We start from the raw sequence: 14,972 nt of genomic DNA on the forward strand, positions 1-14,972 counted from the left end.
AACAGTCTGGCAGTAGTATTCTTTATCAGCTGTATGCTGCATGGTATGTTCCATGACTTCCTTTGCATTAGTTATAAAGAGTCAGTGAGTGAAAATGTTATGTAGCATTTAAGTTTTAAATTAATCAGGGTTTATTTTCTGAGCCAGATAAGGGCTGCCACCTGGATTAGGTGAATTGAGTGCCAGGTTTAGCAGCTGCTCAATAGACCGCAATGTTAAATTGCAGCCAAGGTGGTGAGTTGGGTACCTGATACCAGTCGATTTGCTATTGGCTAGTAGCAAGGTACCCCTTTGAGCTAAGACAAGGGCTCTGGGGGAGAGTGGAAAGTTTTGCTGCCACTCTCTTCTAGAGCCCCTCCCCCATACCATGGTCCATGCAGGCTGGTATAGATCAGGGTGTGGAGTCTGCATTCTGCATGGGTGATATGGGGGTAAAGAGGCTAAGTGACCGCTTCCCACACTGTCTGCTTTCTTAAATGTATGAAATGTGTATACAGAGCTGGAACTATTATATATTAAAGTGTACTACAGTAAAATGTCATTTTATCAAATTAAAAAAACAAAACAAAAACATGTTTTCTCCTTGTTTCCACTGTTCTCTTTAACATTTTGCAATTAACTGTGAATGTCATTGCCACTGACTTCAACATAATTCAGGAAAAAAATAACATTTGGGTTTTTTTTGCGAACAATATCAGCCGAATATACAGCAAATCAAACACAGAGCTATTTGACCAACAAGTGAATAGTTCCTCATCAGGATATATAGTGATGCTGCCAATAACACACATTTGAAATAAAGTAATGTCACTGACAGTGTCAGACTACAGCACAATTGATGATGAGAACAAAGTTCAAAACGCTCTGAACCCCCATCGTTCTTGCTCACCAGTGCAGGATCTGGAAAGCCAGGCAAATCCACAAATGCAAACAAGAAGGGATCCACAAAGCCAGGTGGATAGACGAAAATCTGTTTTTATTGATACAAACGCCACATAAAAGACAATACATCCATAGGATCAACTAACACGTGTCGGGCTCAGAATCTGCCCTTAGTCATAGGTGATGTGAACCTGCTGGAAGGTGGGCTATATGTAGGTGGGGGAGGGAAAACTCCACCCAACACCTCAAACAGCCATCTCGCTTAAAGAAACACTCTCCACAAATCATATAAAATCGATTAAAGCAAAATATACAAACATAAAAACAGCATAGATGCATATAAAAAAAACCCAATTCTAATAGATTAGTATACATTATAATATATGTTCTATATAGAAAAGGGAAAGTATTAAAAGAAAATTACCGGGCAACAGTGAAGATAAACCCCAGTTTAAATACCGTGTCTCAAATGAATAACAAATCAATACACATACATAAGGTTCAGATCCCAACGTGTGTTGAGACCTTCTGGGGAGCGAGTACGCATTCTGTGTATCCAGTAGGCTTCACGTTTAAGAAGAAGCCTCTGGAGGTCCCCACCTCTAATGGAACAACGCACCGGTTCAACCCCTTGAAAAACCAAAAGAAGTCATGTTGCCCCATGGATTCAAAGTGCTTAGATACTGCAGACTTACAAAATGTTTTCCAGTTCGCACCACAGTAATGCTTTCCAATCCTGGCCCTTAACCACTTCACCCCAAAGGTGTTTTTACCCTAACGGACAGGAGCGATTTTCACCTTTCAGTGCTCATCCCTTTCATTTGCCAATAGCTTAATCACTACTAATCACAATGAAATTATCTATATCTTGTTGGGATTTTTGGGGTTGATATTTACAATACAATACAATAACATTTGTAAAGCGCTTTTCTCCCATAGGACTCAAAGCGCATAGTTGTGTCTCAGATCAATACAGGATTGCAGGCAGGGTTGTGTTACAGAGGAGATAGTAAGCTGTTCATGAATGCTAGACTGAAGAGGTGGGTTTTCAGTTTAGACTTAACCCTCCTGGCGGTTTGCTAAAAAATCGCCAGGGGGCAGCAAATCTTTTTTTTTTTATTTTTTATTTTTTTTCATGTAGCGAGACAAAGTCTCGCTACATGATAGTCGCTGCTCAGCGGCATCCCCCCAGCCCCTCCGATCGCCGCCGGCGATCGGCGATCAGGAGATCCCGTTCAAAGAACGGGATCTCCTGGAGGGCTTCCCCCGTCGCCATGGCGACGGGGCGGGATGACGTCACCGACGTCATCGACGTCGTGATGTCAAAGGGGATTCCTATCCACCCCATAGAGCTGCCTGGCACTGATTGGCCAGGCAGCGCACGGGGTCTGGGGGGGGGGCGGCTGCGGCGCGACGGATAGCATCGGATCGGCGGGTAGCGGCGGCAATCGGGCACTGCACGCAGCTAGCAAAGTGCTAGCTGCGTGCAGCAAAAAAAAAATTATGCAAATCGGCCCAGCGGGGCCTGAGCGGTGCCTTCCGGCGGCATAGCCCGAGCTCAGCTCGGGCTTACCGCCAGGAAGGTTAAAGGGGGAACTGAAGAGAGAGGTGTATGGAGGCTGTCATGTTTATTTCCTTTTAAGCAATACCAGTTGCCTGGCAGCCCTGCTGATCCTCTGCCTCTAATACTATTAGCCATAGCCCCTGTACAAGCATACAGCAGATCAGGTGTTTCAGTGATTCAGACTTTAAAGTCAGATCTGACAAGACTAGCTGCATGCTTTTTTCTGGTTTTATTCAGATACTACTGCAGAGAAGTAGACCAGCAGGGCTGCCAGGCAACTGGTATTGATTAAAAGGAAATACACATGGCAGCCTCCATATACCTCTCTCTTCAGTTCCCCTTTAAATGCTTCCAGGGATGGAGCTGTCCTGATTGAGTGTGGCAGGGAGTTCCAAAGTGTAGGGGCGGCATGACAAAAGGCCGTCTCCAAAGGTTTTGAGGTGGACTCTGGGGGTGACCATGGTGTCACGTCCTTTTGATCTAAGATTGTGGGGGGTGTCAAGCAGTTGCAACAAGTCCTTCAGGTATCCAGGGCCCAGATTGTGCAAGGTTTTGAATGTCAGTAAGCCAATCTTAACCACTAGCCGACCGCCCACAGCCGATGGGCGGCGGCAAGGGCTGGGCCCAAACGACCGCAATACGTCCATCGGCGGCGGCGGCAGGCGTGGTTTTGCGGTGATCGCGTCATGTGTGATGCGATCAGCCGCCGGCGACAGGCTCCGCCCCCCTTGCGCAGTAACCCGCCGGCCGTTCGGAAGCGCCGGCATGTTACTAGCTGCCCGATCGCCGCATACAAAGTGTATAATACGCTTTGTAATGTATACAAAGCATATTATACAGGCTGTCTCCTGCCCTGGTGGTCCCAGTGATCAAGGGACCACCAGGGCAGGCTGCAGCCACCAAGGTAAGCACCCAAACACTCTGATCTGCCCCCCCCTTCCCTCTGATCGCCCACAGCACCCCTCAGACCCCCCCCCCTGCCCACCCCTCAGACCCCTGTTTACACCCAATCACCCATCAATCACTTCCTTTCACTATCTGTCAGCACTATTGTTTTGATTAGGTCCTAAACTGCCCCCCTGGGGGCTCCTGATCACCCCCCCCCCACACTCTCAGATCTTCCCCAGACCCCCCTCCCCCTGTACTGTATACATCTATCCTCCCCTGTAATCACCTGTCAATCACCTGTCAATCACCTGTCAATCACCCCCTGTCACTGCCACCCATCAGATCAGACCCTAACCTGCCTCTTACGGGCATCTGATCACCCACCCACACCATCAGATCGCCCGAAGGCCCATCCTCAGATCACCTCCAAAGTGCATTGTTTACATCTGTTCTGCCATCTAATCACCCACTGATGACCCATCAATCACCCCCTGTCACCACCAGTCACTGCTACCCATCAGATCAGACTCCTATATGCCCCTAGGGCACCCAATCACCTGCCCACACCCTCAGAACGCCGTCAGACCCCAGCCCTGATCACCTCGCCAGTGCATTGCTTGCATCTATTCCCCCCTCTAATCACACCTTGAGACACCCATCAATCAGCTCCTGTCACCCCCTAGCACACCTACCCATCAGATCAGGCCCAAATTTGCCCCGTGTGGGCTCCTGATCACTCGGCCAAACCCTCAGATCCCTCTCATACCCCCTTCCGATCACCTCCCCAGTGCATTGATTGCATCTATTTTCCCCTCTAATCACCCCCTGAGACACCCATCAATCACCTCCTGTCACCCCCGTAGCACTCCTATCCATCAGATCAGGCCCTAATCTGCCCCCTGCGGGCTTCTGATCACCCAGCCAAACCCTCACCCGCCCCACCACAGTGACAGAATTTTTTTTTATGCCACACAATACGCAACCGCCAATCAAAGAAGCTACCATGCCCAGCATTTTCGGTGGAAACCACTCCAAGTTTCCAAACGTAACATTTTTTGGGGCCTTCTCCTTAACATGGGTCTAGTCAAAAAAAATGTATTGCGGTCTTATTGGTCTACGCACCCAATACATCACATGCCCATATTCTCTGCTGCCATGTCCAGGTCACGATTTGAGAACATCCTGCGCTTCCTGCACTTCAGTGCCAATTCAACCTGTCATCTAAGAGGCCACCCTGCTTATGACCGGTTCCACAAAATTCGCCCCCTCATAGACCACCTGTCATGAAAATTTGCAGATGCTTATACCCCTGAACAGTCATTTTGAGGCATTTGGTTTCTAGACTACTCACGGGTTTGGGCCCCTAAAATGCCAGGGCAGTATAGGAACCCCATAAGTGACCCCATTTTAGAAAAAAGACACCCCAAGGTATTCTGTTTTAGGTGCCCAAAACCGTGAGGAGTAGTCTAGAAACTAAATGCCTCAAAATGACCTGTGAATAGGACGTTGGGCCCCTTAGCGCACCTAGGCTGCAAAAAAGTGTCACACGTGGTATCGCCGTACTCAGGAGAAGTAGTATAATATGTTTTTGGGTGTATTTTTACACATACCCATGCTGGGTGGGAGAAATATCTCTGTAAATGGACAATTGTGTGTAAAAAAAAAAAAAAAAATTGTCATTTACTTAGATATTTCTCCCACCCAGCATGGGTATATGTAAAAATACACCACAACACACATTATACTACTTCTCCTGAGTACGGCGGTACCACATGTGTGGCACTTTTTTTCACCCTAACTGCGCTAAGGGGCCCAAAGTCCAATGAGTACCTTTAGGATTTCACAGGATTTCACATTTAGTTTCAAGACTACTCCTCACGGTTTAGCGCCCCTTAAATGCCAGGGCAGTATAGGAACCCCACAAGTGACCCCATTTAAAAAGAAGACACCCCAGGGTATTCTGTTAGGTGTATGATGAGTTCATAGAAGATTTTATTTTTTGTCACAAGTTAGCGGAAATTGATTTTTTTTTTTCACAAAGTGTCAATTTCCGCTAACTTGTGACAAAAAAAAAATCTTCTATGAACTCACCATACTCCTAACAGAATACCTTGTGGTGTTGTCTTTCTAAAATGGTATCACTTGTGGGGTTCCTAAACTGCCCTGGCATTTTAGGGGCTCTAAACCGTGAGGAGTAGTCTTGAAACCAAATGTCTCAAAATGACCTGTGAAATCCTAAAGGTACTCATTGGACCTTAGGCCCCTTAGGAGAAGTAGTATAATATGTTTTGGGGTGTATTTTTACCACATACACCATGCTGGGTGACAGAAATCTCTCTGTAAATGGACAATTGTGTGTAAAAAAATCAAAACATTGTCATTTACAGAGATATTTCTCCCACCCAGCATAGGTATGTGTAAAAATACACCCCAAAACACATTATACTACTTCTCCTGAGTACGGCAATACCACATGTGTCGCACTTTTTTGCAGCCTAACTGTGCTAAGGCGCCCAAATTCCAATGAGCACCTTTAGGCTTTACAGGGGTGCTTACAATTTAGCACCCCCCAAAATGCCAGGACAGTAAACACACCCCACAAATTACCCCATTTTGGAAAGTAGACACCCCAAGGTATTCAGAGAGGGGCATGGTTAGTCTGTGGCAGATTTCTTTTTTTTTTTGTCACAAGTTAGCAGAAATGGAAACTTTTTTTTGTTTTATTTTTGTTTCAAAGTGTCATTTTCCACTAACTTGTGACAAAAAATAAAATCTTCTATGAACTCACCATGCCTCTTAGTGAATACTTGGGGATGTCTTCTTTCCAAAATAGGGTCATTTGGGGGTATTTATACTATCCTGGAATTTTAGCACCTCATGTTTGTTAGGTGTTCAGAAAAGTCAGAGATGCTTCAAAATGGGAAAATTCACTTTTGGCACCATAGTTTGTAAACGCCATAACTTTTACCCAAACCAATAAATATACACTGAATGTTTTTTTTTTTTGTCTCAAAGTGTCATTTTCCGCTAACTTGTGACAAAAAATAAAATCTTTGGGATGTCTTATTTCCAAAATGGGGTCATTTGGGGGGTATTTATACTATCCTGGAATTTTAGCACCTCATGAAACATGACAGGTGCTCAGAACAGTCAGAGATGCTTCAAAATGGGAAAATTCACTTTTTGCACCATAGTTTGTAAACGCTATAATTTTTACCCAAACCAATAAATATACACTGAATGTTTTTTTTTTAATCAAAGACATGTAGCACAATAAATTTAGACAAAAATGTATACAGAAATTTTACTTTATTTGACAAATTTTATCACAGAAATTAAAAAAAAATCATTTTCTTGACAAAATGCATGCCTTTTTTTGATGAATATAATAAAAACTAAAAATCGCAGCAGCAATCAAATAGCACCAAAAGAAAGCTGTATTAGTGACAAGAAAAGGAGGTAAAATTCATTTAAGATAGTAGGTTGTATGACCGAGCAATAAACCGTTAAAGCTGCAGTGGTCTGAATGGAAAAAAAAGGCTCTGGTCCTTAAAGGAAAACTTAAGTCAAATAAAAAAAATGACATTTACTCACCTGGGGCATCCCTCAGCACCCCGAAGCTGGATGGTGCCCTCGCAGCCCCGCTCCGATCGTCCTGTCCCCGCCGGCGGCTACTTCCGGTTCGGCGACAGCCGCCGACAGGCTGGGAACGCGGCTGATTTTCCGCGTTCCCAGCCGCTGCTATCACCCTCTATGCTGCTATAGTGTCTATATATACGCTATAGCAGCATAGAGGGTGATAGCAGCGGCTGGGAACGCGGAAAATCAGCCGCGTTCCCAGCCTGTCGGCGGCTGTCGCCGAACCGGAAGTAGCCGCCGGCGGGGACAGGACGATCGGAGCGGGGCTGCGAGGGCACCATCCAGCTTCGGGGTGCTGAGGGATGCCCCAGGTGAGTAAATGTCATTTTTTTTATTTGACTTAAGTTTTCCTTTAAAGCATACAACTCTTACAACAAAAAGCATACCATTCTATTCATTATGTTCTCCTGGGCCCCTCTGTGCTGTTTCTTTTTTTTTTTAAAGTCTTTTTATTAATTTTCCAAACACAAAAACAAAACAGAACAACAACCCGGAAACCCCAACAATGACAGTGGGTATACAGCATAGTGATACACTTTATGTGACTGTATATACAAATTGCGAGATACATTATACAAACTAAGTTGACAAGAAGCAGATCTAGTACAAGTCCATATACTGGGAGTGAATGTCTAGGGCATTCAGGTACATACACAAGTCAGAGAAAACATTACTGAACGGCGGAGTTATCCCATTATCCAGGGAGAGGTTATATAGTATCAATAACATGTAGATTAATATCTAAATTATCAACTGTTGATTCCAGGGTATCCAGCCAAATCTTCCATACTTTGTCAAATTTATTTAGAGAGCCCCTGGCCATCCACGTTAGTTTATATAAAGGGAGGGCACTAATGGGAGGCTCCGCAGTTTGTTTCCATTCGATGGCAATGGTTTTTTTTGGTATAGAATAACAGTAGTCTAGCAAGTACCAGTTTATGTTTACTCAAAGGCCAATCCTCCATCATACCCAACAGATATGCCCAGGGGCGTAACTAGAAATCACTGGGCCCCCCTGCGAATATTTGGATGGGGCCCCCCCCATAGGTGCCAAACAATCGTAATGGGGCAGCGTTTCACTGTAAATTAATTGTAAAGTGGGCAGCATTTTACCAGACAATCGTAATGTGGGCCAGAAAATCGTAATGTGGGCAGAGTTCACCAGAAAATCGTAATGTGGGCCTTTAGAAAATCATAATGTGGGCAGAGTTCACCAGAAAATCATAATGTGGGCAGAGTTCACCAGAAAATCATAATGTGGGCACCAGTCACCAGAAAATCGTAACGTGAGCAGCAGTCACCAGAAAATTGTAACGTGGACAGCATTCACCAGACAATCGTAATGTGGGCAGCGTTCACCAGAATATTGTAATGTGGGATAGAAAATCGTAATGTGGACAGAGTTCACCAGAAAATCGTAATGTGGGCAGCGTTCACCAGAAAATTGTAACATGGACAGCATTCACCAGACAATCGTAACGTGAGCAGTGTTCACCAGAAAATCGTAATGTGGGCCAGAAAATCGTAATGTGGGCAGCGTTCACCAGAAAATCGTAACGTGGACAGCATTCACCAGACAATCGTAACGTGGGCAGTGTTCACCAGAAAATCATAATGTGGGCCAGAAAATCGTAATGTGGGCAGAGATCACCAGAAAATCGCAATGTGGGCATCAGTCACCAGAAAATCGCCATGTGGGCAGCAGTCACCAGAAAATCGCAATGTGGGCATCAGTCACCAGAAAATCGCAATGTGGGCAGCAGTCACCAGAATATCGTAATGTGGGCAGCAGTCACCAGAAAATCGTAATGTGGGCAGCAGTCAGTCACCAGAATATCGTAATGTGGGCATCAGACACCAGAAAATCCTAATGTGGGCAGCAGACACCAGAAAATCCTAATGTGGGCAGCAGTCACCAGAAAATCCTTATGTGGGCAGCAGTCACCAGAAAATCGCAATGTGGGCAGCAGTCACCAGAAAATCGCAATGTGGGCAGCAGTCACCAGAAAATCGCAATGTGGGCAGCAGTCACCAGAAAATCGTAATGTGGGCAGCATACACCAGAAAATCGTAATGTGGGCAGCATACACCAGAAAATCGCAATGTGCGCAGCAGACACCAGAAAATCGCAATGTGGGCAGCAGACACCTGAAAATCGCAATGTGGGCAGCAGTGACCAGAAAATCTTAATGTGGGCAGCAGACACCTGAAAATCGTAATGTGGGCAGCAGACACCTGAAAATCGTAATGTGGGCAGCAGACACCTGAAAATCGTAATGTGGGCAGCAGACACCTGAAAATCGTAATGTGGGCAGCAGACACCTGAAAATCGTAATGTGGGCAGCAGACACCAGAATATCGCAATGTGGGCAGCAGTGACCAGAAAATCGCAATGTGGGCAGCAGTGACCAGAACATCGTAATGTGGGCAGCAGACACCTGAAAATCGCAATGTGGGCAGCAGACACCAGAAAATCGTAATGTGGGCAGCAGACACCAGAAAATCGTAATGTGGGCAGCAGACACCAGAAAATCGCAATGTGGGCAGCAGACACCAGAAAATCGCAATGTGGGCAGCAGACACCTGAAAATCGTAATGTGGGCAGCAGACACCTGAAAATCGTAATGTGGGCAGCAGACACCTGAAAATCGTAATGTGGGCAGCAGACACCTGAAAATCGTAATGTGGGCAGCAGACACCTGAAAATCGTAATGTGGGCAGCAGACACCTGAAAATCGCAATGTGGCAGCAGTGACCAGAAAATCGCAATGTGGGCAGCAGTGACCAGAAAATCGTAATGTGGGCAGCGTTCACCAGAAAATTGTAACATGGACAGCATTCACCAGACAATCGTAACGTGAGCAGTGTTCACCAGAAAATCGTAATGTGGGCCAGAAAATCGTAATGTGGGCAGCGTTCACCAGAAAATCGTAACGTGGACAGCATTCACCAGACAATCGTAACGTGGGCAGTGTTCACCAGAAAATCATAATGTGGGCCAGAAAATCGTAATGTGGGCAGAGATCACCAGAAAATCGCAATGTGGGCATCAGTCACCAGAAAATCGCCATGTGGGCAGCAGTCACCAGAAAATCGCAATGTGGGCATCAGTCACCAGAAAATCGCAATGTGGGCAGCAGTCACCAGAATATCGTAATGTGGGCAGCAGTCACCAGAAAATCGTAATGTGGGCAGCAGTCACCAGAAAATCGTAATGTGGGCAGCAGTCAGTCACCAGAATATCGTAATGTGGGCATCAGACACCAGAAAATCCTAATGTGGGCAGCAGACACCAGAAAATCCTAATGTGGGCAGCAGTCACCAGAAAATCCTTATGTGGGCAGCAGTCACCAGAAAATCGCAATGTGGGCAGCAGTCACCAGAAAATCGCAATGTGGGCAGCAGTCACCAGAAAATCGCAATGTGGGCAGCAGTCACCAGAAAATCGTAATGTGGGCAGCATACACCAGAAAATCGTAATGTGGGCAGCATACACCAGAAAATCGCAATGTGCGCAGCAGACACCAGAAAATCGCAATGTGGGCAGCAGACACCTGAAAATCGCAATGTGGGCAGCAGTGACCAGAAAATCTTAATGTGGGCAGCAGACACCTGAAAATCGTAATGTGGGCAGCAGACACCTGAAAATCGTAATGTGGGCAGCAGACACCTGAAAATCGTAATGTGGGCAGCAGACACCTGAAAATCGTAATGTGGGCAGCAGACACCTGAAAATCGTAATGTGGGCAGCAGACACCAGAATATCGCAATGTGGGCAGCAGTGACCAGAAAATCGCAATGTGGGCAGCAGTGACCAGAACATCGTAATGTGGGCAGCAGACACCTGAAAATCGCAATGTGGGCAGCAGACACCAGAAAATCGCAATGTGGGCAGCAGACACCAGAAAATCGTAATGTGGGCAGCAGACACCAGAAAATCGCAATGTGGGCAGCAGACACCAGAAAATCGCAATGTGGGCAGCAGACACCTGAAAATCGTAATGTGGGCAGCAGACACCTGAAAATCGTAATGTGGGCAGCAGACACCTGAAAATCGTAATGTGGGCAGCAGACACCTGAAAATCGTAATGTGGGCAGCAGACACCTGAAAATCGTAATGTGGGCAGCAGACACCTGAAAATCGCAATGTGGCAGCAGTGACCAGAAAATCGCAATGTGGGCAGCAGTGACCAGAAAATCGTAATGTGGGCAGCAGACACCTGAAAATCACAATGTGAGCAGCAGACACCAGAAAATCGTAATGTGGGCAGCAGACACCTGAAAATCGTAATGTGGGCAGCAGACACCTGAAAATCACAATGTAGGCACCTGTGAAAAAAAAACAATTCACTTACCTGACAGAAGTCTTCTCCTCTCCCGGCATCTGGCTCGCAGCTCCCCGAGTCCTCCTGCAGCACATCTCCCGCGCTGACAGGCAGAGTGCAGGGCTACGGCAAGATGGCTGCCGAAGCCCTGTACTAGAGACACAAATAGTCTCCAGTGCAGGGCTTCTTCGGCGGCCATCTTGCCGTAGCCCTGCTCTGCCTGCCGGAGACTATGCAGGCTGCTGGAGCGGGGCAGCGGGGAATGAACTGGCGCAGCGTCTATTAGACGCTGCAGCCAGTTGAGCTGCACCTTGCTGGGGGGTCCAGAGCAGCGCTCCCCCCGCGCACAGTGAGCGGGCCCTAGAGCAGCCCCGGGCCCCCCTGCGGCTGAGGGGGTCGCATCCCCGGTAGGTACGCCAGGGGATATGCCTTATACGAGAGAACCATAGGGAGCCCCAGAGTATTGCTCATAAAAGATGTTATTCTGTTCCAAAAGGTCTGAATTACCCCACAATCCAATGTCATATGCTTAAAGGTACCAGGGCTTTGCCCACATCTCCAACATACATCACTGACCCGCTAGAAAATTTAGAGATTTTAACTGGATTTAAATAAATCTGATGAAACCATCGTATCTGAATCAATTTATCCCTAGAGCAGATAACTGTTTTCATGTACGTATCTGCAAAATCAGACCATTCCTCACGTGTTATTACTTCGCCCCAATCTTCCCATAATGCCCTGGACCTGTTCAGGCGAGACGAGCACTTATAAGTAATCAAATTAGAGTACAAATTAGATATAAGGCCTTCATCATCTTTGGCCAACAGCCAACTTTCTACAATACCTGGTGTCAAGTGTACTTCTAAAGATTTGAATTGGGACATTGCAGCATGTCTAATTTGAAAGTACCTGAATACTGAGTGTCTAGGCAGGTGGAAATCTGTCTTCATCTGAGACCATGTCTTAAATATGCCATTCTGGTATAATTGATGGACGTACTTTACCTCCCTTTGAGCCCAGAAGCCCACCTCATCAATAGTCAGAAATTCGGTTAATCGTTCATTACCCCAAATAGGGGAACTAGGGGAGCATCTGCTAGGGTTTTCGTCGGTAATTTTCATAGATTTATGGAAGATTTTAAGAGAATAACTCAGTATTGGAATTTCTTTATAAGATGTTATACGGCCTCTATAAATTACATTGCATAATGATTCAAAGGATGAGGCTATATCTGCTTCAACGTCCAATGAGGCGTCATCTCTAATAAAATATAGTCATCTTCTAACATATGTAAGCTGGGCAGCTAGGTAATAAAATTGAATATGAGGTAAAGCAAGACCACCTAAATTAATGGGCATACGCAAAGCCTCCAGTGAAAGTCTAGGGGACTTACCCGCCCATAAAAAATTCTGTATCAGAGAATTGATATTACGAAAATGTGTCTCAGAGATCCAGCAAGGGGACATCAGTAAAATGTATAAAATTTTTGGGGCAATGATCATTTTAACTATATTCACTCTGCCAAGCAGATCCAAAGGCAAAGACCACCGTTTCAATTTCGCTTCAATAGTAGTCAGTACCGGGGTGAAATTATATTTTATATAAGCATCATTGTGTCTGGAAATATTGATACCCAAATATTTAAAGGATGACACTATTTGTAAAGGTTGGTTGGGCAAAATCAATTCGGGGGGCACCGGGGCCACATGAAACAGCACTGACTTTGACCAATTAACTTTCAACCAAGATATCTCCCCAAACAGCTCATAAACCTCCAGCACTCTCCCCAAGGAGGAACCAGGATTATCAAGATATAATAAAACGTAATCCGCATATAAAGACATTTTCTCTTGAACTTTATTAATTTTCCATCCGCCAATAGATTGGTCTTCACATATAAAGGCAGCCAACGGCTCCATTGCAAGGTCAAACAGAAGTGGAGACAGGGGGCAGCCCTGCCGGGTGTCTCTGTTTATGGAGAACTCATCAGAGAGTTGGTTATTAACTCTAACACGCGCTACTGGCCCAGTGTATAAAAGCTGTACCCATTTTTTAAAAACAGCACCGATTTTGAAAACATCCAAGACTGCCCACAGGTATTGCCAGGAGACAGTGTCAAATGCCTTGTTTGTATCAAGTGCTAGAAGGATTCTAGACCCCGAGTTATAGTGAGAGTGCTGGAGGTTGACAAACAGTCTCCTAAGATTCAATTTAGAGGATCTAGCAGGGATAAATCCGGTTTGGTCCTGAAAAACAAGTTTCCCGATCACCAGTTTCAACCTATTCGCCAGGACCTTAGCAAGTACCTTGACATCCGTGTTCAACAGCGAAATGGGTCTGTAAGAGTCACAGGAGTCCGGATTTTTGTCAGGCTTCAGGAAAAGCGTAATATGTGCCACTCTCATAGATGCCGGCAAAAAGCCGGACTCAAAAGCCTCATTGAAGGTTTTGAGTAACATAGGGGCAGTGGTTGTTCTACTTTTAACCAGCTTGGCGGTATGGACGAGCTGAGCTTGTCCATACCGCCGATACAAATAGTGGTAATGACGAGCTGAGCTCGTCATGCAGGAGCAGGGGCTTACCACTGCGATCGGCGGCGCGTCCGCTGCATCCCGCTGTCTGTGCTGGCTCTGCGGGCTGTGTGGTCTCCCCTCCCGGGCTCCCTGTATCTCTCTGTGCGGAGGATTTCCGGATTTCCAAGATGGCGATGCCCAGCTTCCTTCTGTGATGTGTATCATGCGCCCTCTGCTGGCCGGCGCATGAATTACATCATAAAGTGACTCATTACACAATTACAAAGTAACACCAATCATGATACATTCATTCAAAGTTGTTTAGTAAATACACCTGATCACAGAATAAAAAGGGTGGGCTGTTACTGATTCTTCCTCTTTCAGAGTCACTGGTGTCCCATTGCTAGTCTGCTTGTCAGCTACTTTTGGTGATTGCTGTGCTTTGAGTGATTTTCCTGCGTTTGCTTCATACAGTTTTGCAGTTTTGCTAGTCTTTCTAAAGACGCTGTGATTTCTGTGTGGTTTTTTTTTTTTGTTTTTTTTTGCCGCTGACCCCGTATCTTGTTTGGAGTCATGGCTTCGTCCTCCCGGAGGCGTCTATGTGACCAGGAGCTGATGGACGTCTTTGAGGATAGCGGCAGTGATGTCGAGTCTGTGGCGGAGGAATCTACCGACAGTGACGTTCCAGGGGATCTGTCATCAGAGACCGACGCCACAAGTGACAGCGACATCGAGGAGCCAGTCGTTGTGCGCACATGGTGTGAGCTGGAGAGCCTGGACCAAGTTCCGCCACCCAGGTTCCCTTTCACTGGGGTACCTGGGCAGAAGCGCAACTGCGACCACAACCCGCTGGCCTACCTGGAGCTCTTCCTGACCGAGGATGTCATCCAGCGGATTGTAGAGGAGACCAACCGCTACGCAGTGCAGCAGCAGGGTGCTCCTCTCAGCAGGTTTTCTAGGAGCAGGAGGTGGGAACCGGTCACCAGGGATGACATCTGGTTGTTCCTGGGCCTCATCTTCCTCCAGGGACTGGTCGGTAAGCCGCTGCAGAAGTGGTACTGGTCCACCAACCGGATGATTGCCACTCCGTTCTTTGGTTGTGTGATGCCGGAGTACCGCTTCAGCCTCATCATGAAGTTCTTACACTTCGCGAACAAC

At 46.3% G+C, this 14,972-nt stretch overlaps 1 protein-coding gene across 9 annotated transcripts in view; it reads right to left on the minus strand.

Annotated features, from left to right (window-relative positions):
• The window catches only part of ADGRL3 (adhesion G protein-coupled receptor L3), a 2,975,920-nt gene that overhangs the window by 1,596,908 nt on the left and 1,364,040 nt on the right, over positions 1–14,972 (minus strand). The window lies entirely within an intron of this gene.

Source organism: Hyperolius riggenbachi, chromosome 1 (assembly GCF_040937935.1).
Source record: "Hyperolius riggenbachi isolate aHypRig1 chromosome 1, aHypRig1.pri, whole genome shotgun sequence".
Taxonomy (NCBI): Eukaryota; Metazoa; Chordata; class Amphibia; order Anura; family Hyperoliidae; genus Hyperolius; species Hyperolius riggenbachi.